This window comes from Lathyrus oleraceus, chromosome 2 (genome assembly GCF_024323335.1).
Source record: "Lathyrus oleraceus cultivar Zhongwan6 chromosome 2, CAAS_Psat_ZW6_1.0, whole genome shotgun sequence".
In the NCBI taxonomy this organism is placed as follows: Eukaryota; Viridiplantae; Streptophyta; class Magnoliopsida; order Fabales; family Fabaceae; genus Lathyrus; species Lathyrus oleraceus.
Window position 1 is genome coordinate 112,569,808 of NC_066580.1, and position 23,138 is coordinate 112,592,945.

Below are 23,138 nucleotides of genomic sequence, written 5' to 3' on the forward strand. Positions count from 1 at the left end.
GTTCCCCTAAATTCCACATCTAGGTTACTAACAAATAGGCTATTTGTTAGGTTCATTAAATGTAGCTTGGTTGTTGGTTTCCTGGACTTTCTCTCAGCTGTTGAATCCCTGAAGAATAGCCTGAGAAAAATGCTGAAACAGAAAAACTGAACAACCTACAATTTAGCATATGCTGTCAGGAATGAATGCCACAACATTCAGCTTGACATCAAGAACCATATGCTAAGTCTGTTTTTCCTGAAAACAGACTGTACAAATTTGCTGAACTGTACAGAACCAATCTGTCCATTCTACAGTAACAGCTTACATTAATAAATGTCAAAGCATCCAATTTGACATTTACACATTTAGCCTTAAGTCAGTTTTGTTATCCTCTTGAAGAACAGACTGAGAAATATACTGAAGTGTAGCAGAACACCACTCTGTCTATTGTTCAGTATATGCTGTCAATGATGAATGTCATAACATCCAGTTTGACATTCAGACAGTAGGCCTTATGCCAGGTCTGGTATTTCCTTGACAACCAGACTGCAAATAAATACTGAGTTCTAACAGAACACCAACTGTTCTATTCCTCAGTATCTGCTGACAGGGATGAATGTCACAACATCCAATTTGACATTCAATAAATCCTGTATTAGCTAATCCTGCAGTAAACTACTCAAGTATGTCATGACATCAGTCAAGACATCAGAGTACAGCTAGATATTCTAACATACAATGCAGTCAAACAAACATCTCCACAGCATGTCATGACATCAGTCAAAACATTAGGATCCAGCTAGTGTTTTACCATATAATGCAGCCAATAAAACATCTACAAACTCCCCCTTTGGCAAATTTTTGGCTAAAACACTTTGGTCTCACAACAGAGTCCATAGCAGCGGAAAACACACATCTAGCAGGAAATTAACCTAGCTAATACACTCAGAGTAGCAGCACACTCACACAAATGGAAGTTAAATAAAAACTTCACATATCAGCACACATTCAGAAGTTAAATAAAAACTTCTAGTTGCAGCACACATCAGCACACATACAGAAGTTAAATAAAAACTTCTAGTTGCAGCACACATACACATACTCACTCACATAGAGGTGGAGCATCAGCTGCATAGTAGGGGAGGGAATCTTGAATCTGTCATGAATATCTGTTTTAACAAAACAATCTGTTGTCCTGGGGTATCACCTGTTACTCCCCCTTTTTGTCAAAAATGTTGCCAAAGCAACACCTTAAATTACAGACCAACATAACATAAACAGAATTACACATAAATGACAGAATTACATAAAATGATTTATTCCTCAGCCTCATCATCAGCCTCCTCATCAGAACTGGCCTCCTCCTCACCCTCAGAGCTTTGCCTAGCAGCTCCATCTGTATCCTCAGCAGACATCTCCAATTGAAAAATCAGCTTTTCCAAAGCGAGCTTCCTAGCCTCCAGCTCTTTGCAAGTCTCCCTGAGCACAGCAATGACAGCTGCTTTATCTGGGTGGTTGCCAACATTGGATGTTTCTCCAGATGTCATGAAAATGTCAGGGACATGCTTACCCAGGAACAGTTTGTAACTGAAGGCCAATGGACTCTCTCTTCTTTTCACAAAGTCATTGTCTGTCAAGATGTTTGGGAATTGATTCAGCAAAATGCCACATATGAGAGAAGGAAAGGTTATAGGTCCCTTCACACTGAAACTCCCAGCATGTTTCATGTTCTGATCAAAGATGTAGGTACCATAGTCAAACTTTGCCTTGGTTCCAACAGCATAGATGAACTTTCCAAGCATCACAGACACAGTTGACTTGTGATTTGTGGGTACCCAGTTGGCAGCTCCAACTTTGTGTAGCATGGCATACTTTACACTGAGTTGGCTGGCCACCAGCTTCCCTTTAAGAGGCCACTTCCGAACTTGATTTGCAGTGATAACTTGACAGATTCGATTGTCAGTCACTTCAAGCTCTGGTTGCACTACATCTGCTCTTCCCAAATACAGATTGATTTCTGAGGGAGAGAAGGTCACACACTTGCCACGCACATAGACCTTTCTGAATTCTCTGGACTTCCCATCTGCACATTCCTCAGACAAATTGACAATGAACTCCTTCACCAAGGTCTCATAGCACTTTGGGAGTTGAGTCACAGTTCTCATCATCCCTGCCTCTTTAATAAGGTCCACAATCTCCTTACACTCCAAGGAATTCTGAGCCAGTTCCCTCTCCAAAGCCAGCCTCTTGTGGTAGACATACTTCCACCTGTTCACACTAGAGGCAAAGTGGAATGACACATTGTCAATAGGTACCTCTGGAACACTAGCAGCCAGCTTGCTAGAGGTTGGCTTCTTCTTAGACAGGGATGTTGTGACATCACATGGGACATCCGAGTCAGACTCCACCACAACAGCCTTGGTCTTCATTTTCTTGGGCACCTCTTTGCTCCAAGATTTTGCAGGTCCATGTCCTTTCCTTTTGCGTGCACTCTCTGTCACCTTTTGCTTGGGAGAGGCTGTCTCATCAACCTCCTTGGTTGGGGACCTCTGCACCACAGTCTTTTTCTCCCTCCTAGTCCTAACCCTTTTGGCTAAGCTAGGGACAACTGAGGTCAATAGTTCATTATCAGAGAACTCTTCCAGGTTAACTGTGTCAGCTCTAGGGTTGTCATCAACATCTTGAGTGACACTGACCTTCTCACCTCTCACCTTGTCTAAGGGTTTATCACTCTTAGAACCCTCATGATCATCAGGTTGTGCAGAAACATTCTTTCTTAATGCGACTGCGGTTTCTCGACATGCAACATTATCGGGTATGATAGTGTTCAAGGGAACGGAAACCCCAGGAACATTCTGATCACCAGACAGTATCTTAGTGACAATAGATGCAATGGCATTATGCACATACCTCGATCCTTCCTTGGTTGGTTTGTCCAGAGCGATCGCTGAGGAGATTCTGGAGACCGTTTCTTTCGGTCTTCTTGCATGAGAAGAAGTTGCAGTGTTAACAGCAGACTCCTCCCGATTAGGGTTGCAAGACTCAGCGCTGGGGGAATCGGACAGGGTCGTGTAGGAGGTGGAATCGGATTGGTGTGCCATGCTGAATATCTCGGAGGAGAGTTGAACAGTTTCTTTGGGAGAAGGTTTGCACGACTGAGAGTTGAAGCGATGGAATGTGAAACGCTTGTTGCACGAGTAAGGTCTATTAATTATTGACCACTCAGAGTGCACTATTAATTGTTTAATAAGTTGACTTACTAAACAGTAGCTAACTAACTTCTTAGTTGCTATAATTTCTCAGACGTACACATTCCCTCTTTGCCCCTACCATTGTCAAACTGGGTAGCATACAATGTCATGACATTCTGGGTGACATTGTACTCAGTCTGCATCAGGTTCATCCATACCAGTGATGACCACCTGCTACCAGAAGCTAGGAATTTAGCTTCTGCAGACGATAATAATCCACACATCTGTTTATCCCTTGCTACCACACCATTTGTATGATGACCAATAGGTGCCAATGACTCACAGCTTTCAATGAGACATTTTCCACAGTCTGTTCTTTTATCCAAAGACAGATATGGGATTCCTCTCATTGCTCCCTTGGAAATGCTCTTCTTCATTCCTTTTACATGAAGTTGTCCAAGTCTTCCATGTCCCAGCTTCCCTTCCTGCTCTCCCTTGGCTAAGGGGCACTTGGGGAAGTAGAGTGAGTCTGTAGATTTCCATAGATAGCAGTTATCTTTGGATCTGGCTCCTCTCATCACTTCCTGATTGCACCCATTCAACACCACACATCCTCCCTTAGTGAATTTCACATTGAATCCTTGGTCACATAGCTGGCTTATGCTGATGAGATTTGCAGTCAGTCCTTTTACTAACAGAACATTACTCAGATTTGGAGCTTCAGGACAATCCAGCTTACCAACACCCTTGACTTCTCCTTTAGCTTCATCACCAAATGTCACAAACCTGGTGGCATGGGATTGTAGATTCACCAATAGGTTGCTCATCCCAGTCATATGCCTTGAGCAGCCACTATCAAAGTACCAGTCTTGTCTGGTAGGTGCCCTTGGAGATGTGTGAGCTAGTTTAGCAACACATTGTTGATTCTCAAGGGAGAGATTAAGCTTAGATGCCTGCTGCTTAGGTTTGACTTGAGGTGTCTGATTCGCAGCCCATTTTTGTTTCTTAATGGGGGCATTATGCTTAGACGCCTTCTGTTTAGGTCTGACCTGAGAAGTCTGGTTTGGATAACCATGCATCCTGTAGCAGAAGGGTTTTATGTGACCGAATCTACCACAGTAATGACATCTCCATCTCTGAAATTTCTTCTTCTGATGGTTACTCATTCTGGTTCTCTGATGTTGAGACATCGGATGTGACTTCTGCTTGAATTTCTGAATTCCAGCCTTAGAACTTTTGAGTTCAGATGAAGAATTCTTAGCAAAGCCTACACCAGACATGGTTCCTGACTTCTGTCCTACCTTTAGAATCTCTTCCAAGGTGTCAGTTCCTTTATTCAACATTCTGATGGATTTAGTCATTTGATCTAGCTTAGAAGTCAGCAAAGAAATCTCACCATTCAGACCCTCTATGACTTTCAGTTGCTTCTGTTTCTCAGCTTCCAGCTCTTTGATGAGTTTCTTCTGCTTTTCTCCTTGGATACATACTTCTGCACTTTTAACACATAGTTCTTTATATGAGGCAGCAAGTTCATCCAAGGTAAGCTCATCTCCGCAGAAGTTATCCTCTGAGGCACAGACACTGGTCAGAGCTGTGACATGTTTAGCAGATTCTCCTTCAGATTCACTCTCAGTGTCTTCTTCTGACCAGGTGGCAGATAGCCCTTTCTTTTGCATCTTGAGAAAGGTAGGGCATTCAGCCTTAATATGACCATAACCTTCACATCCATGGCACTGGATTCCCTTGCCTTGAGTGACCTTTTCTTCATATTTTGACTTTCTACTGATGTCATATGAAGAGTTCTTGACATTAGGTCTACCCTGTTGATCAACCTTCTTTATAAACTTGGTGAACTGTCTTCCAAGCATGGCTATGGCTTCTGAGATGCTTTCATTTCCTCCACTGTTTCCTTCTTCTGAATTCTCTTCAGTATTTGATACAAAGGTTATGCTTTTGTTCTTCCTTTCAGCATCCTCACATAAGCCCATTTCAAAGGTTTGGAGAGAACCAATGAGCTCATCCACCTTCGTATTGCAGATGTCTTGAGCCTCCTCTATGGCTGTGACCTTCATAGCAAATCTCTTAGGCAAGGACCTGAGAATCTTTCTTACAAGTTTCTCTTCAGCCATTTTCTCACCTAGTCCACCAGAGGTGTTTGCAATTTCAAGAATATTCATGTGAAAGTCATGAATAGTCTCATCCTCTTTCATCCTCAGATTTTCAAACTTGGTGGTCAGCATCTGAAGTTTGGACATCTTCACCTTGGACGTACCTTCATGAGTTATCTTGAGGGTATCCCAAACTTCCTTAGCTAGCTCACAGTGGTGCACCAGCCTGAAGATGTTCTTACCGATTCCATTGAACAATGCATTCAAGGCCTTAGAATTTCCAAGGGCTAATGCCTCTTGCTCCTTGTCCCACTCTTCTTCAGGGATTTGCACACTGACTCCATCTTCACCTGTCTTCGTTGGATGTTCCCATTCTTTGTTGACAGCTCTCCAGACTTTGCTATCTAGAGATCTTAAGAAGGCTATCATACGATGCTTCCAGTCATCATAGTTAGAACCATCCAACATGGGTGGTCTATTTGAGTGTCCTATATCCTTGTCCATGGTACTAGAAAGTAACTTCCCTAGATCTCACCCAAAAATTAACAGGCAGGGTGCCTGCTCTGATGCCAATTGAAATTCTAGTTATCAGACTTTCGATGTCACACGGGTTGCTATGACATCCAATTCTGCACAGACAAGAAATATGCAGAACTTAAAAGTAAGTGCAGTAAATAACACAAGTAATTGTTTACCCAGTTTAGTCCAACATGACCTACGTCTGGGGGCTACCAAGCCAGGGAGGAAATCCACTATTAGTAGTATTAATTCAAAGCTAAACTCCCCCGTTTATAACTCTTCACTTAATCCCTACCCAATGCAATTTCAATCTTATACTAAGATCAGAGTTCCTACTCACTCCCCCTCAATCACCTCAATGATTACTACCTTTAATCAATATTAAAGACAATGTTGAAGTCACACTTCAAACAACTCTTGATTGTGCTTAACAGCTTTAATCAAGATACACAGCACTCACGCTTAAAAGCTTAGAGTGACATAACACTTACAACTCAATGAACACCCTATACCAATGCAATCATCTACGTGATAATAGCTTGGCTTACAAGATATGTCTAATACAAGACTCACAAAAATACAGCAGTGAAGTATGATGGACACACTAAATCTTCACGCCTCAAAATCCCTAGTTCTGAATGAAGGAATGACTTCCTTTTATATTGCAGCACTTGGGCCTGGTACTTGTATTCTCCTGAATTTAAGGTCACGCGAGTTCCCCTAAATTCCACATCTAGGTTACTAACAAATAGGCTATTTGTTAGGTTCATTAAATGTAGCTTGGTTGTTGGTTTCCTAGACTTTCTCTCAGCTGTTGAATCCCTGAAGAATAGCCTGAGAAAAATGCTGAAACAGAAAAACTGAACAACCTACAATTTAGCATATGTTGTCAGGAATGAATGTCACAACATTCAGCTTGACATCAAGAACCATATGCTAAGTCTGTTTTTCCTGAAAACAGACTGTACAAATTTGCTGAACTGTACAGGACCAATCTGTTCATTCTACAGTAACAGCTTACATTAATAAATGTCAAAGCATCCAATTTGACATTTACACATTTAGCCTTAAGTCAGTTCTGTTATCCTCTTGAAGAACAGACTGAGAAATATACTGAAGTGTAGCAGAACACCACTCTGTCTATTGTTCAGTATATGCTGTCAATGATGAATGTCATAACATCCAGTTTGACATTCAGACAGTAGGCCTTATGCCAGGTCTGGTATTTCCTTGACAACCAGACTGCAAATAAATACTGAGTTCTAACAGAACACCAATTGTTCTATTCCTCAATATCTGCTGACAGGGATGAATGTCACAACATCCAATTTGACATTCAATAAATCCTGTATTAGCTAATCCTGCAGTAAACTACTCAAGTATGTCATGACATCAGTCAAGACATCAGAGTACATCTAGATATTCTAACATACAATGCAGTCAAACAAACATCTCCACAGCATGTCATGACATCAGTCAAAACATTAGGATCCAGCTAGTGTTTTACCATATAATGCAGCTAATCAAACATCTACAATAATAGATTTTCGGATCTACAGCCAGACCGGTTGAGTCAATTTTCAAATGTATGTGAAATTAAGGGGCTGAAAATTTCCAAATTGAGCTTGCAGACGTCAGTTTTATTTATCTACGGTTCGCGTAATTTAAGTTAGATTACTCGTTTTTATTTTTTTTACCCATTCTTCAGTCGCATTTTGATCAGCCTGAGCCTTTTCAACAGGGAATTTTTCACCTCAAATTTTGATCAAAACCTGTCTGCTTTCCAGAAATTTATTTTGCGCTAATCATTTTAATTTTTTGAGCATTTATGCACCCGATTTTTTTTTAATCCTTTTATTTGTGTTTTTTAGTCAAAATAATTGACAAAATTAATTAGAATTAGGTGGATATTTAGTTTGAATTTATTTTATTGAGAGTAGTTATTTTTATTTAATTACTAAATACTTTCTTTGACATTCAAAATAATAAAGGAATAAGTAGAAGAAAATAAATGAAATAAAAAGAGAAAGTGATTGGGTAGAAAGAAAAATTGAGGTCAACTATCAGATCTCACACACCCATTCCATATTCTATCTCTCTCTCAACCACTAAGAAGGTGACACGCGCCTCACATGTAGAAGCTTCTCAATTTCAAATCAAAAGGAAAAAAAAGATGATGAAAATGAGGCTTTGTCATGTGAACTCCATCCAAAAAAATGTTACTTCATAATCCGAACACCACATGAAAACCTCCACCATTAAGCAATCATCGACCACCCTCTACTCAACCTACAAACGTAACCCAGACTCACCATAATAACATAAGATCACCACCAAGTTTCAAAACTTCATCCTCAATCTCAATCATTCCCCATATCCAAACGTCCTCCTCCACCGAAACATATGGTGCATCCTTCCACGCGCAAACACCTCAAAAGAGAAGCTGTTATGAGAAAACGATGGCGTGCCCTTGTAATGTTACTTTTGGTAAATGGATTCTCTGTTGTGATCTACATGATGGATACGAAAAAATATTTCTCATTCCAATGGTATGTTCGTAATTGTGTCAAACATCCATCGCCACATTACACCACTGCCACAACTCCGACGACTTCTCCTGACCATTGTGACCTCCTTTTGAAACACACAGTTCCGGTCAGTAAATCCTCTTTTTAAAATCCATTTTCATGACTGTTTTGTTTGGTTAGGATTTAAGGAAGACGTTGAATCTTGATTTTTGAAAGAGAGAGATTTGTTTGTTGTTAATCATGTTTGAGAGAGAAATCAAGACAGCCCTTTTGTTTTTCTGGAATGTTTATTGTTTTGGTTTCATCAAGAGAGAAGAAAGACTTGTTGGTAAATGGGAGCGCATCTTTGTGTCCAACATGCATTTTCTTATTATTATTATTATTATTATTATTATTATTATTATTATTATTATTATTATTATTATTATTATTATTATTACTATTATTATTATTATTTTTGTTTTTATTATTTCTTTTTATGATATAACTAGAGTTTTAGTAGTAGTTAGGTTGGACACACGTCAAATTGATGGTTACACCCTTATGCTCATGTATGCACCTATGTTTGTTCTTCTCTATTTTCTTTATTTGATTGATTTAATTTAATATATATTTAATTATTTATTTAATTATTTATAGTTTAATCTATTAATTGTTTTTTTTATTATTATTTGTTAAATAAATTATTTAATTATTTGTTGCATCGGTTCATTGCGTCGCGAATTTGAAGCTTAAAATTTAATTTAGCTTTTGATATTGATTAGACGCATAGATTTTGTTGACCGACCTCTTATAGAGTGATTCCTACATGAATTCACTTTAACTTAGCTTAACATAGCGCTAAATTCAGTTTGCTTTCGATTTCGGTTGATTTTCGATCCCGTTGCTTTCTCTTGGATCTTCTTACAATGAAATCCTTTTTGTTTGCATTTACTTGCTCAATGGCTTGTATCACTTTGTTATATTCTCATTCGATAAAATGTATCAATATTTCTATGATGTGTAATAATTTTACCGCTTTTATATTGCATGAAATCAACCATTTTTCAAAAGAACAAAAATAAACGCTCGATCCAACGTCGAGTATTTTTCTTAATTAAAAGGATTTCAATCCATTTCCACTCTCCCAATTTCTCAAACATTCAACATTCAAATCATTTTTAAACTCTCAAACCATTCCAAATCATTCTTCATAAATCACAAATAAAACGCTTGATCCAACATCAAGCTTCTGCCTCAAGCAAATAAAAAATGACTAACTTAAATAAGTTTGACCTTTTTCATAACAAAAATGAAAGGAAAAGACTACCTGGGTGAAATGTTTAGTCAAAGTCCTGAGTATTAGAATTAAGTTGTAGGAGCTTGTAAGTCATAAATACTCTACTTTCAACCCAAAAATATTCAACCAATCAAACTCTTTTTCTTGTCGTCGTGCGATCTTCAAAAACTCTTTTCACAAACGAAAGATGTTTCTCTCGAGACAATGTAAAACAACGCTTCGTCCACATATGTGACTAAAGATAAGTAATGATTTCTCGTGAATGTTGATATGTATAAATCCATTCAATGTGATGCATACGCTCGCTTCTCACCTGTTTTGGGTAGCAAGCAATGTTTTTCCGTCTATTGAGACAAAATAGCTTTCGCTAAAATCGACCAACAAACAAATATTTTCTATCTAGAACTACGTATCTTTGAGTTCTCCATCGCACCCGGAGATACTTAGGAGCAAGAAGCATAACATTGCAAGCTAACACTAACGTGCATAACTAACCAAACGGTTCTTGTTGAGTACAACAGACGCGAGGGGTGTTAATACATTCCCCTTGCATAAGCGACTCCCAAACTCTGATTTAGTTATGATGACCATAATCATTGTCGTTCTTTTAGGGGTTTTATCGATATTTTTTATTTCCCTCTTTAGAAATAAATAAAGTTCAGTGGCAACTCTATTAGTCCATTTTATGAGCATGCGATTATGCTCTACGAAGTCGTGTTCTCATTTTCTGAGTTACGACAATGGTGTGTTAAGAGTATTTTTCGTAAATCAAGAGCTGTAACCAGTTAAGACGAAGGTGTAACCGGTTACAACAAGGCAAAAGTTACTTCTGAGCTGAATAAATAGGGAAACAATGTGGGTGTAACCGATTACGTGATTACGTTAATCAGTTACCACTGAAAGAGAATTATTTTTGTAGCAGTTGTAATCGATTAAGTTTAGTGTAATCGGTTACAGGTACGAGTTTTTAGTTATTTGCTTATGTGGCATGTATCTCAATCATTGTCTAATATCTTGTATATATATGCCTTGGAGACATCCTCATTAATAGCTAATAAAAATACTCTCTCTCTCTCTCTCTCTCTCTCTCTCTCTCTCTCTCTCTCTCTCTCTCTCTCTCTCTCTCTCTCTCTCTCTCTCTCTCTCTCTCTCCACTCTAATTTTCTCCATCATTCACCAATCTTGTGGTTCTAAGTTCTAACAATGATGTCATTCACCAATCTTGTGGTTCTAAGTTTTAACAATGATGTCATTCACCAATCTTGTGGTTCTAAGTTCTAACAATGATGTTATTCTCTCTGTCTCACAATAGGTGGCATTTTTCCTCATTTTATTTGTCTCGAATTATTTATCTTTTTAAAATACCAAAGTGATGTTTATTATTTCTTTTCGCTAACCTATCCTTATTTCTTGTATTTTTATTCATATAATTACTTCACTACCTATTATTAATAAGAGTATTTCAATAAATAACATTCGTTTTATTATTGAAATTAACACAATTAATTATTATCTTAAAAAAATATGAAAAATAAGTAGAAAACACCTAATATTGAGATTAATATGAGATGGAGAGAGTTATTAATTTTATAAAAAAATATATATATATATATATATATATATAATATGTATGAGCATGACTCATTAGATCACTTGATTCTAACATGCTTCAACAATTTAAGACCGTGTATCGAATTTCAAGGACCACAACGGTCTTGTATGAGAAGATAAACTAATTTAATCCACTTTTGCTTACAATTAGCTAATATTTTTTAGTATATAAAACAAATTTTAATTCATTAATGGTAAAAAGGAATGTAGTATATGCGTATATGAAAATGGAAAAGTTGTACATTTTGGAAGGTTTTAGAACCACTTGTTAACAACAAAACAAAAAGCACAGCCTTAAGTATAGTTATTTAAAGATGAAATTTAGGTACATATCATCCATCACTTGCACATTTTAGTTTAATTAATAATCATGGGATTGGATTTGTTACATGGCATTGAACACTATATTAGTGCCTATGCCACTCTGAGATATATATGTGCATGTAATTTTGACTTGTAGATTATCTAATTATTTGTTTTTGCTGTTTATAGCTCCAAAAGATCGTGATGTTAATAGTGACACATGAATCATGATTGTTGTGTTTTGTGTTGTTACTTTTTGATAATTAATATATATGTACTATATCCATAGTAGCTAGCTTTCAAAATTATTCCCCAACTTTTTGATTAATCAATTTCGCCATGCCAAAAGTTTTTTACTTAAGATTAGGATACACAGTCAGTCAAAAAGAAGAAGTTTTGTAGTGTACACACTTAAAAAATATATCAGTATGCACGTGATAAAATATTCTTATTCAATCTAGTATTTGTCAATAATTGTATTTAGTTAGTAATATGTTTAAAATTGAAATACAAATTCTAATCTTTAGTTAATTCATTTTTATTGACTTGCAACCCCTTAGAATCTGACTCGAGTTTCAAATTGACCTTCGAATAATTTGGGGATGAAGTTACTTTCTTCGGTTAATAAATTAACATGTTCAATAGAACATGGCAGAAATAATTCATTTTGAATTTTACTGTTTGTATGTGATTACGCAACTGATAACACTTTGTCATTGTATGTTTTTGGTCGAAGAAACGGATCAAAGCAAGTTAAATAGGAGCAAAAATGAAGATTAAAGATCAAAGAAAGATGCAAAAGTGACTAAGTATGAAGAAATAAGGATTTAGTGAAAATCTGATGGAAAAAGGAGCAAAAAGCGTGCAACTACTGGAATAACCACGTGCAACATCGCTCAACATAGCGTGCGTGATGGGTTTGTTTTGTCTGCATCGCTCGCGCGATGAAAAGAATCACATGTGCGATAGGTCCTTTTCTGGTCTATTATGGCGCATTCTGGACTGATTTGACAGCTATAAAAGAGAGTTTTTGACATCTTTTCAAGAGGTCTGCATATTTTGACTGAAAGTGACGGTATAGAGTACAAGAGGGCGATTTTGAGAGCATTGGAAGCTATTTGAGGCCAGTTCTTCAAGAATTTTCAAATGAAATCTTCATCTTATTGCTTGGTATTTGATTGTATCGTTATGAGTAGCTAAACATCTCTAAGTTAGGTTTTGTTTGAGGAACTTATTTTGAACCTGTTGGGACATATGTTTAAAATACCATTGCATGAATAATTGAAGTTATATTTCTATTTAATTGCTTCTTATACGTAATGTTTTTTATGTGAAATACTTTTTTAATCTGATAATGGGCGCATAGAGAATATTGACCATTAGTCTATGTGTTGGAGTTAGGGCAATTATTGTGCTTACACTGGTTGAATATGGATAGGAGGCCCTGAGTAATGGCTTTTGAGTTAACGCATTGTTGCATTTTCTAATCTCACTTACGTTGGTTGAATGGGGATAGGGGATCTCGAGTAGGAATTAGTCAGTTATACACCAATGGATTGGGTATAGTGGTTTTGTTAACTCGTTGTGGAAATATAATAATGTTATCATTCGTGTAATGCATTAAACATCAATAGGGGATAAATAAGGGATTTTATACATAACTTGACTACTTTCACATTATTTCAGAATAAATTTTATCTTTCGCATTCAAACTCAAAAACCCCACAATTGTTAGTTTCTACTAATTGCATAACTATTGTTTTGTTAAATAGCAGTCCATGTGGATTCGATATCTTATAATTACTACGACACTATCGGTACACTTGCCGAGAAGTCATTAAGTTTTTGGCGCCGTTGTCGGGGACTGTAGATAATTTCAACAAGGCAATGTTTGTGCAACGTTTTGTTTATTTGGTTTTTATTTTAATTTTTATTTTCTCATAAATTGTTTAATTACAGTGCTACTGAGGTATTTCTCGTTTGTGTATACGCAACTCAGAATCGGCATTGACACTGTTTGATCCAGAAATTGAAAGAACTGCATGTCCCATCAGGAGAGCGGTTAAAGAAGTGACTCTAACTCAAGGGACCTTAGTCGAAGACAATTCATTGATTTCTTCAGACTCTGAAGAGGAAATCATCATGGCAGTCATAACACCACCACCTACTATGGGGAACTACTGCAAAAGAACTGATGAATGACGAGTTTCTATAGGGTTTGTACCAGAAAACCCAACTAACTTTGACATAAATATTTATGTGCTTTCAGGTTTGAGAGATAATGTGTTCGATGGGAATGTAATTAGAGAGTTGCGGGAGCACTTTTCTCGCTTCTACGAAACACCCTCGATGTACAAGCCAACTAAGGTTACTGAAGACCAAGTCAAGTTGAGGTTGTTTGGTTTCTCGCTAATTGGAAGAGTCAAATATTGGTTATTTTTCCTTCCAAATGGAACTATACATACATGGAAAGAGCTAGAGGACAAATTCCTGGAGAGATTTTTCACCTCCACTCAATTTGCTGAACAAAGCCGAAATCACCAATTTTAAGCAGCATGAAACTAAATTGTTGTATGACTCATGGAAAAGGTTTAAACTTTTATTATGCAATGTGCCCCAATCATAACATGAATAACATGGAGCAAATGCAGAATTTTATTAAAGGTCTCAAGGGTCAAACATGCACGCTTCTAGATGCTTCCGTGGGAGGCATGATCAGAACCATGACAGAACCACAGGTTAAAGACCTGATTGAAAAGATGTGCTTGAATGAATATTGTTTAAGGACTGAAAGATTAGTGAAAACTAAAATTATGGGCACACCAAAAGGTATGTTAGATATTGATACTCATATTATACTTTTAGCTCAAATTGAATTATTGAATAAAACGCTAGCGAAAAGCAGCTTGAGCAAAGCTAACGTGAGTCAGGTACAAGAAATGAAATGTGATTTCTATGGAGAGGGACATGCAAATGGAATGTGCTCTTTGGAAGGATCGAGTGAAGAATCCCAATTTAAAATTTTCCAGAAAAATTATCCATATTCTAACACCTATAATCTTGGATAGAAGGATCACCCAAATTTTAGATGGAGCAATAATCAGAATATAAGTGTTAATCAGGGTGTTCAGTAAAATCAACAAGCTCTGATCCAAAGGAAACCTTCACCACTTGAAGAGGCCATACACAAATTTATCCATGCCATTCAAAGCAGTTTTGAATAGGTAAATAAACAGCATAAAAAATGAGTAAGAACCATGATGCATCCATAAAATATTTGGAGATGTAAACTAGGCAGCTATCTCGGAAATTGTCGTGTTACCTAGTTCTATTGGAGGATTTACAGGGAAGACTATGGATAATCCTAAAAATGAGACTTGCAAGGATTTAGAAGCAGTTTTTGAGGTAATAAACAACATAGGTAAGGAAAAAATAGTGGAAGAGGCCGTGATTGAAGAGGAAGAAGTGGTGACTGAGAAAGAGGAGAGTAAAAATCAGAGTGACCAAGCTGAGAAGGGGGTCATCATTGAGCAATTGATAGACAAAAACTCCCATTGGAGAAGGACTAAGAAGCAGATTTTGAATGACCCTAATCTAAAACTACCGGATTACGTAAAACTGACATATCCAATAATTAAGAAACCACTACAAGAAGATGAGGCATGGTTGTTTGTCAGGTTTAAAGAGATGTTGACCGAGGTTAAGGTAAGTATTTCTTTTCGTGAAGTTTTACAGCTAATGCACAAATTTGCTAAATTTATGAAGGTATTATTAAATGGTACAAAGCAGAAGCTAGATAAATTCCCCCACACTTGAACTTTTGCACTCCGAGCAAAATGAAAAACAAAACAAAACACAGACACATCAACGGTTACTCATTCTAGGCTGCAAGTCATCTTCGGTTAAGTTTGCTTCGATAGGTACTAATCTTGCACACTAAGGACATTGTAAGAACACTAATCCACAGTTATGCAGACATAAACCTCCTGAATACACAAATCAACTCGAATCATGTTATTATGTTAAAGCTTAACTTACTCATCCTTCTTTGGCTCTTTTTCATTCAGGCGCAATCACATTAAGCCCGTTATCTCCACACTTCATAGCAAGGCGACCGGTTAGTGACTCTGATCCTTTTGTGCACAGGGTTCTGGTACTTAAGTGGCATAACCCTTTGCTTACTCAATTGTAGTTGCGGGGGATCGGACCGTAATCCGCCCTACCAAGTTCAGCACCAGAAACCGCTGAACCAACTACAAAAGAGTCTTATTTCCAACTTTTTTTTGAAGGTTCCACAACCGTTGGGTTAAGTGACCGGGTGAGGGTCACCAAACTTAGAAGGTGCATTCCTTTATTTTTTCTCTTTTTTTTTCTTTTTCGGAACACTCACTTATATTCATCGGCTTCCCTGCGTAGAGTGTGTGTGAGATGGTGCTGACTGCTGAAATAAACTACTCAAGAGCTGTCAGATGATGCGAATGTACGGCTAAAACATAATAAAAATTCAACTCAATTTCCATATGCAGGAGACTTACGGTGTTAAAACAATACCGATCTTGTGAATTTTTCTCAAGTCTCCGCAAACTCGACTCAAAGTAATCTATAGCCTAAAACTTTCAAGAAGATGCATTTTATTTTTATTTTTTTAATGACTAAAAATAAACAAAACACTAACAAAAACAAAGAAAACACACGATTCCCTCCCCCACACTTAAACTAAGCATTGCCCTCAATGAAAGGACATTACTAATAAAGTAGAGAGAAGGAAAGAAAGACTCCCTGATCAAGTTGCAGTGTAGTCAGGCGCTTCCAAAGAAAGCTCCTCTATGCTGACATCTTCAGGCACCGAATTTGCATGGAATAACTTCAGACGCTGCCCGTTAACCTTGAAGACTTTGTCAGTACCTGCACTTTTTATTTCTACTGCACCATGAGGGAAAACTTTAGTAACAACAAAGGGGCCAATCCATTTGGATCGAAGTTTCCCAGCCATAAGCTTAAGGCGGGAGTTAAACAATAAAACTTGTTGGCCCACAGAAAATTCCTTCCTAGAAATCATCTTATCATGGAAGTGCTTAGTTTTCTCTTTATAAATCCTAGTGCTTTCATAAGCCTCTAATCTAAGCTCTTCCAACTGTTGTAATTGGAGTTTTCTTTCAATACCTGCTTGTTGCATCTCCAAATTACAACTTTTCACCGCCCAATAAGCACGGTGTTCTATCTCAACAGGAAGATGACATGCCTTACCAAAAACAAGTCGATAAGGAGACATCCCAATGGGTGTCTTGAAAGCGGTTCTTTGAGCCCAAAGTGCGTCTTCTAGACGACGACTCCAGTCCTTCCTGTTTGGCTGCACCATTTTCTCTAAAACCTGTTTGATCTCCCTGTTTGAGATCTCAGCTTGTCCATTAGTTTGTGGGTGATAAGCAGTAGAGACTCTGTGCACAACTCCATACTTCCGGAGTAAAGCTTCCATGGTGCGGTTACAGAAATGAGTGCCTTGGTCACTGATAATAGCTCGCGGTATTCCAAACCTGCAAAAAATATTAGACCTGACAAAATCTGCAACAACTCTAGAATCATTAGTCCTAGTGGGGATAGCTTCCACCCACTTTGAAACATAATCAACAGCAAGCAAAATGTAAATAAAACCAAATAATACAGGAAAGGGACCCATGAAGTCGATTCCCCATACATCAAATACCTCACAGAAAAGCATAGGCTGCTGAGGCATTTCACTCTTGCGAGTAATGTTTGTACCTGCTATCTGGCACTCTTTGCAAGTGTGGTAAGTCTCATAAGCATCCTTAAAAACAGTTGGCCAATAGAAACCTGAATCAAGGACCTTTCTTGTCGTCCTTTGAGGACCAAAGTGTCCGCCGACTTGAGATGCATGAGAAAAATTCAAAATAGATTCAATCTCATTATCGGGGACACATCTCCTGATTACCTGATCACTACCAAACTTCCATAGATATGGATCATCCCAAACATAATATTTGGCATCACTCTTGAGTTTATGAACCTGTGATCTCGATGCACCTGTAGGAAAAACACCAGCAACAAGAAAATTAACAATGTCAGCAAACCAAGGTGTAATCCCATGCAAAAGAAACAACTGCTCATCAGGAAAGTCATCCTGAATAGGAAAAGGATCTTCATTTCTCTCTATCCTGCTCAAGTGATCAGCCACTAAGTTCTCAACTCCACTTTTGTCTTTAATCTCAACATTAAACTCTTTGCATCCGGCTTCTTCAGCAAGTACTTTAAAGCTGCATGGTCAGTAAAAACAACAACCTTGGAACCTAGAAAATAAGATCTGAATTTATCAAGAGCAAAAACAATAGCTAGCAGTTCTTTTTCAGTGGTAGTGTAATTTGACTGTGCAGAATCTAAAGTCCTAGAAGCATAGTAAATAACATGGGCAGCCTTGTCAACTCTTTGTGCAAGAACAGCCCCAATAGCATAATTAGAAGCATCACACATAAGCTCAAACGGGAGGGTCCAGTCAGGGGGCTGGATTATGGGAGTGGAAGTCAATGCTTTCTTCAAGAAGTCAAACGCTTGTTTGCACTTGTCATCGAAGCTGAAAGTGACGTCATTCTTCAACAAGTTTGACAGCGGAAGAGCTATCTTGCTGAAATCCTTGATGAAACGCCTGTAAAAACCTGCATGACCAAGAAAAGAACGAATCTCGCGAACGTAAGAAGGGTAAGGCAGTGTAGAAATTACATCAATCTTAGCAGGGTCAACAGAAATTCCTTTTTCAGAAATAATGTGACCAAGAACAATTCCCTGCTCAACCATAAAATGACATTTTTCATAATTCAAAACAAGGTTAGTCTCGATGCATCTTTCTAAAATCAAGGTTAAACTGTTCAAGCATGCATCAAAAGAGGAACCATAGACAGTGAAATCATCCATAAAAACCTCCATGCAATTTTCGTTAAAATCAGAAAAAAATGCTAATCATGCATCGCTGGAAAGTGCCAGGAGCATTGCAAAGACCAAAAGGCATCCTCTTGTAAGCAAAAGTACCGAAAGGACAAGTAAAAGTCGTCTTCTCTTGATCCTCCGGTGCAATATGAATCTGAAAATAACCTGAAAAACCATCAAGAAAACAATAGTGTGATTTACCAGCTAACCGTTCAAGCATTTGGTCAATGAACGGTAAAGGAAAATGATCCTTTCTCGTAGCCTGGTTCAATCTCCTGTAATCAATACAAACTCTCCAGCTGTTTTGAACTCTAGTGGGAACAAGTTCATTCTTTTCATTTTTCACCACTGTAAGTCCAGATTTCTTAGGTACAACCTGCACTGGGCTTACCCATTTACTGTCAAAGATAGGATAAATGATACCTGCTTGCAAGAGTTTGGTTACCTCTTTCTTCACAACATCAAGAATCAAAGGATTAAGCCTCCTTTGGGGCTGCCTTACTGTTTTGGATCCATCCTCAAGTAGAATCCTGTGCATGCACATCGATGGACTAATACCTGGAAGGTCGGCTAATGTCCACCCGATTGCCTTCTTGTGTTTCTTCAAAACCTGCAAAAGTTTGTTTTCTTGATCAAAATCAAGGTTAGAAGAGATAATAACAGGAAGTTTTTCATTACTCTCCAAGTAAGCATATTTCAGGTTCTCATGGAGCTCTTTTAGCTCTAAGGACGGGGGCTGCTCGGTGGATGGAATGCTTGGGGCAGCCGGGATGTCAAGAGCATCAACTGCAAAAACAGGTTTAATGGTAACAACTTCACCTATAAGAAATGTATCAGCCTGCAAGGCAGCATCAATCTCAGCACAGACAACACAAACGTTAGTGTTAGTACAATCAGAACATGAATAAATATCATCAAAACCAGAGAGAGATGGAAAATCAAGCGCAAATAGTTCTGAACTAGCGTCATCAACTAATTCAGAAATCAGCTCAATATGAAAAACAGAATGCTCCTCCACAGGGTGTTTCATGGCATCAAAAATGTTAAATTTTGCGACAATGTCACCAAATTCCATGGACATGGTTCCGTCGTCAACATCAATTTTTGTCTTCGTCGTTTTCATGAACGGTCTGCCTAAAATGATAGGAGCTCTGCTTGTCTTGGTTTCTCCTTCCATGTCTAGAATATAGAAATCTGCAGGAAAAATCAAATCGTTAACTTGAACAAGAACATCTTCGACTACCCCGACGGGTCGAGCGTTGCTCCTGTTTGCCAATTGAATGATTAAACCTGTATGCTGCAAAGGACCAAGACAAAGGTTATTATAAACAGAAGTAGGCATAACATTAATGCCCGCTCCCAAATCAAGCATGCAGTTCTCAAATTTACTATCCCCGATAGTACAAGGAATAGCAAATGTTCCCGGATCCTTCTGCTTTTGTGGCAGAACCTGAGTAGTGAGGGCTGAAACATTTTGCTCGCCTACAATCTGTTTGGATGATTGTTTGGGCTGAATAAAGGCAGAAACATTTCGTCCTAAGTTTACTCTTTCACTTCCCTTAATCCTCCTCTTGTTGGTACACAAATCTTTCAGAAACTTTGCATACTTAGGAACCTGCTTAATAATATCAAGTAGCGGAATGTTTACCGCAACCTTTCAGAAAACATCCAATATCTCTCTTTCTTTATCTCCCTCCTCAATTCTTTTATTTTTCAGAACTCTATGTGGAAAGGGGACTGGTGGCACATACTCCTTTTCTTTAATTTTTTCAGTTTCGACCATAACAGAAGAAGGAGAAGAAAGTTCAGCTAAGTGAGGTTCAGAAGGAGAAAGTTCAGAAGTTACCTCAATGATTTCTTTATTTTTTTTCAGGGGCTGGTTCTGTAACTTTTCCGGATCTCAAAGAAATTACGCTCACGTTAGCATTAGGACCATTCGGATTGACAACTGTCTGGGCTGGAAGTTGGTTCGAACCTTGAGCTTGCATGTTATTGTTTTGAGTAGCAAGTTGTCCCATCTGTGTGTTCAAGGTCTGAATGCTAGCATCGGTCCTTTGTTGGAATTGGAGGTTGTTCACGGCCATTTGCTTAACAAGATCCTCCAAGGATGGTCCGGAAGGTGCAGGAGCAGCCACTTGAGGTGAGTTCTGTTGTTGGCTGGTTTGCGGGTTTCCATATCGAAGGTTGGGTTGGTTCCTCCAATTGGGATGGTATTTGTTGGTGGACAGGTCAGGAGTGTTGTTGTACCTGTTTTGATTGTAAAGGTTGGCTGCATACGCTTGTGGCAGCTCAGTAATGGACTCGTCTCTCAGAATAGGACAAGTATCGGTCGGGTGCTCAGAAGAAGTACAAATGCCACACACAGTTGCTGTTTGAGGTTTTGCTACTGCCAGTTGTTTGACTAAGGTGGTGAGTTCGTCAATTCTGGTCTCTAAAGCCTTGTTGGAAGAAATTTGAATTTGACTCACGCCTTTGTTGTGAACAGAATTGTCTCTAGTAGTGAACTGTTGAGAATTAAGAGACATATTTTCAATAAGTGCTTTAGCAGCAGCTGGAGTTTTATCGACTAGTGCTCCACCACTAGCAGCATCAAGAATATTCCTGTCCATCGGTAACAACCCCTTATAAAAGTACTGGATGAGTAGTTGCTCTGTGATCTGGTGTTGAGGGCAGCTAGATACCAAGTGCTTGAATCTCTCCCAATACTCGGTCAACGACTCATTACCTTGTCTAATACCACAAATCTCCTTTCTTATTGAGGCAGCTCTGGAGGCAGGAAAGTATCTCTCTAGGAACACTTTTTTCAGGGCAGTCCAACTTGCAATTGAGTTTGGTTCGAGATAATAAATCCAATCCTTTGCTGCACCCTGCAATGAAAAAGGAAAAGCTCGAAGTTTGATGTGATCTTCGGTGATCCCTTCAGGCTTCAATGGTGTAGAACACACCACCTGGAACTCTTTCAAATGCTTGTGTGGATCTTCACCTGCAAGACCACTAAACTTTGGCAACAAGTGTATTAAACCCGATTTTAATTCAAAAGGAACAGCAGCAGCATCATATTCAATACACAAACCATTGTAATTCACATCAGGAGCAGCTAACTGCCTTAAGGTTCTATTATCAGCCATTGCAAAATCAAGTTCAGAATCCGAAGCAAACAAGTTATGCAAATAGTCAGACTCAAAATCAGACTCAATTGTGGGTGGTGAACTATTGGTAGCCTGGACTGTTGTACGTTGTGTGTGCAAAGTTCTCTCTATTTCAGGATCAAAAGCAACAATTTCAGAACAGCGAGACCTAGTAGCCAGGACTAACGGAACAGCAATGCAGCAACAGCAACAATAGTGAAAATTCCAACAATGTCCTAAAAGTCAAAAAAACAAACACAAAGAAAGAAATCGATCAAAAATAATTCAAAAAAATAAACTGACACCGAAATTAATCTAATTACTTAAAAATATAATTTTGAGATTTTTTTCGGAATTTTCTAAAACTATCAAAACAGAAAACAATTCATAAAAAATAGAAAAATAAGGAATTTCGATTTTTTAGGGTGTCTTCCATTATTTATTTCATAAATAGAGGCTTTTGATTACTGATTTTTTCCTAATCAATCGACAAAAAATCGGAATAATCTGAGACAATTTGTTTAAAAACAGATTTTTTTTTCAAACCGCAAAAAGACCAATACGCAAGTTGGACGAAACTGCGAGGAAACTATGACCTATACGCTTAGACACTAAACCTATGACTCTAAAAACGATTAAAAGAAACAAGAATCCCCGGCAACGGCGCCAATTTGATCCGCTGTCGCGCGCGGATCAAAACGAGTAATTTTGTAAAAACGTAATACAGCGACAATTAAACTCGGATATCGTCTCAAGGATTCTTGTTTGTAATAATTAAACGTAATTGAATGGGGGGGTTGATTTGGTGTTCAATTACAAAAATGCAGAAAATAAGTGATTATGAAAAGTGATTATTTGAATAAGCTGAAACGAATCAACCCACTATATCATCTTCCGACTTATCATTGATCCCTATAAAATTCCAATTCCCTAAACGAGTCTGATCCTATTCGATTACAAAAGCTTTTGACAAGCGCAATAACAATTATACGAAGTCTGTCCCTGAATTCCGAGTAAAGCAAACGGATTAAAACTATTGCGAATTAAGCAAACGCAATATGATCGAACGCGATAATGCAAAAGCTACACTAATCACGAAATTGATTCAAAAGCAGACAACAATCAAATTAAAGAATTCTATCATGTAAAAACAATTAAATTAAGCAAGTAATTGTGATTATAGATATAATTCAAAGGAACAGATTAATGGAAAATTATAAAAGAACCTCAAAGTGGCATCCGATTACAGTGAATTGATTCTTGGGAAATTAGTTCTCCATAGTCATTCTTTGTAAGCTCTCAAATTCGTACATGAACCGTGATTTTTCCATCCCCCTTCCCAATGGTGTACGGCTGCTAGACCTAAGGGAAAACAAAGACCCGTTTTACAACTCAACTGGGTCGACCCAACCCACTACAAATGACCCAACAAAAATACAAATAAAATTATGCAACTTCAATAGACTTTCTGGCCCTGCTACAGTCCGATTCAGCTCTCGACTTCTGAACAAAAGTTGTAGATCTTTTTCTTAGCTTTCCATCGACTGGTAGCA

The 23,138-nt window shown here is 38.0% G+C and overlaps 1 pseudogene; it reads right to left on the minus strand.

Annotated features, from left to right (window-relative positions):
• Positions 1-16,304: 16,304 nt before the first annotated feature.
• LOC127122137 (uncharacterized) lies at positions 16,305-21,585 on the minus strand (annotated as a pseudogene).
• Positions 21,586-23,138: the final 1,553 nt, after the last annotated feature.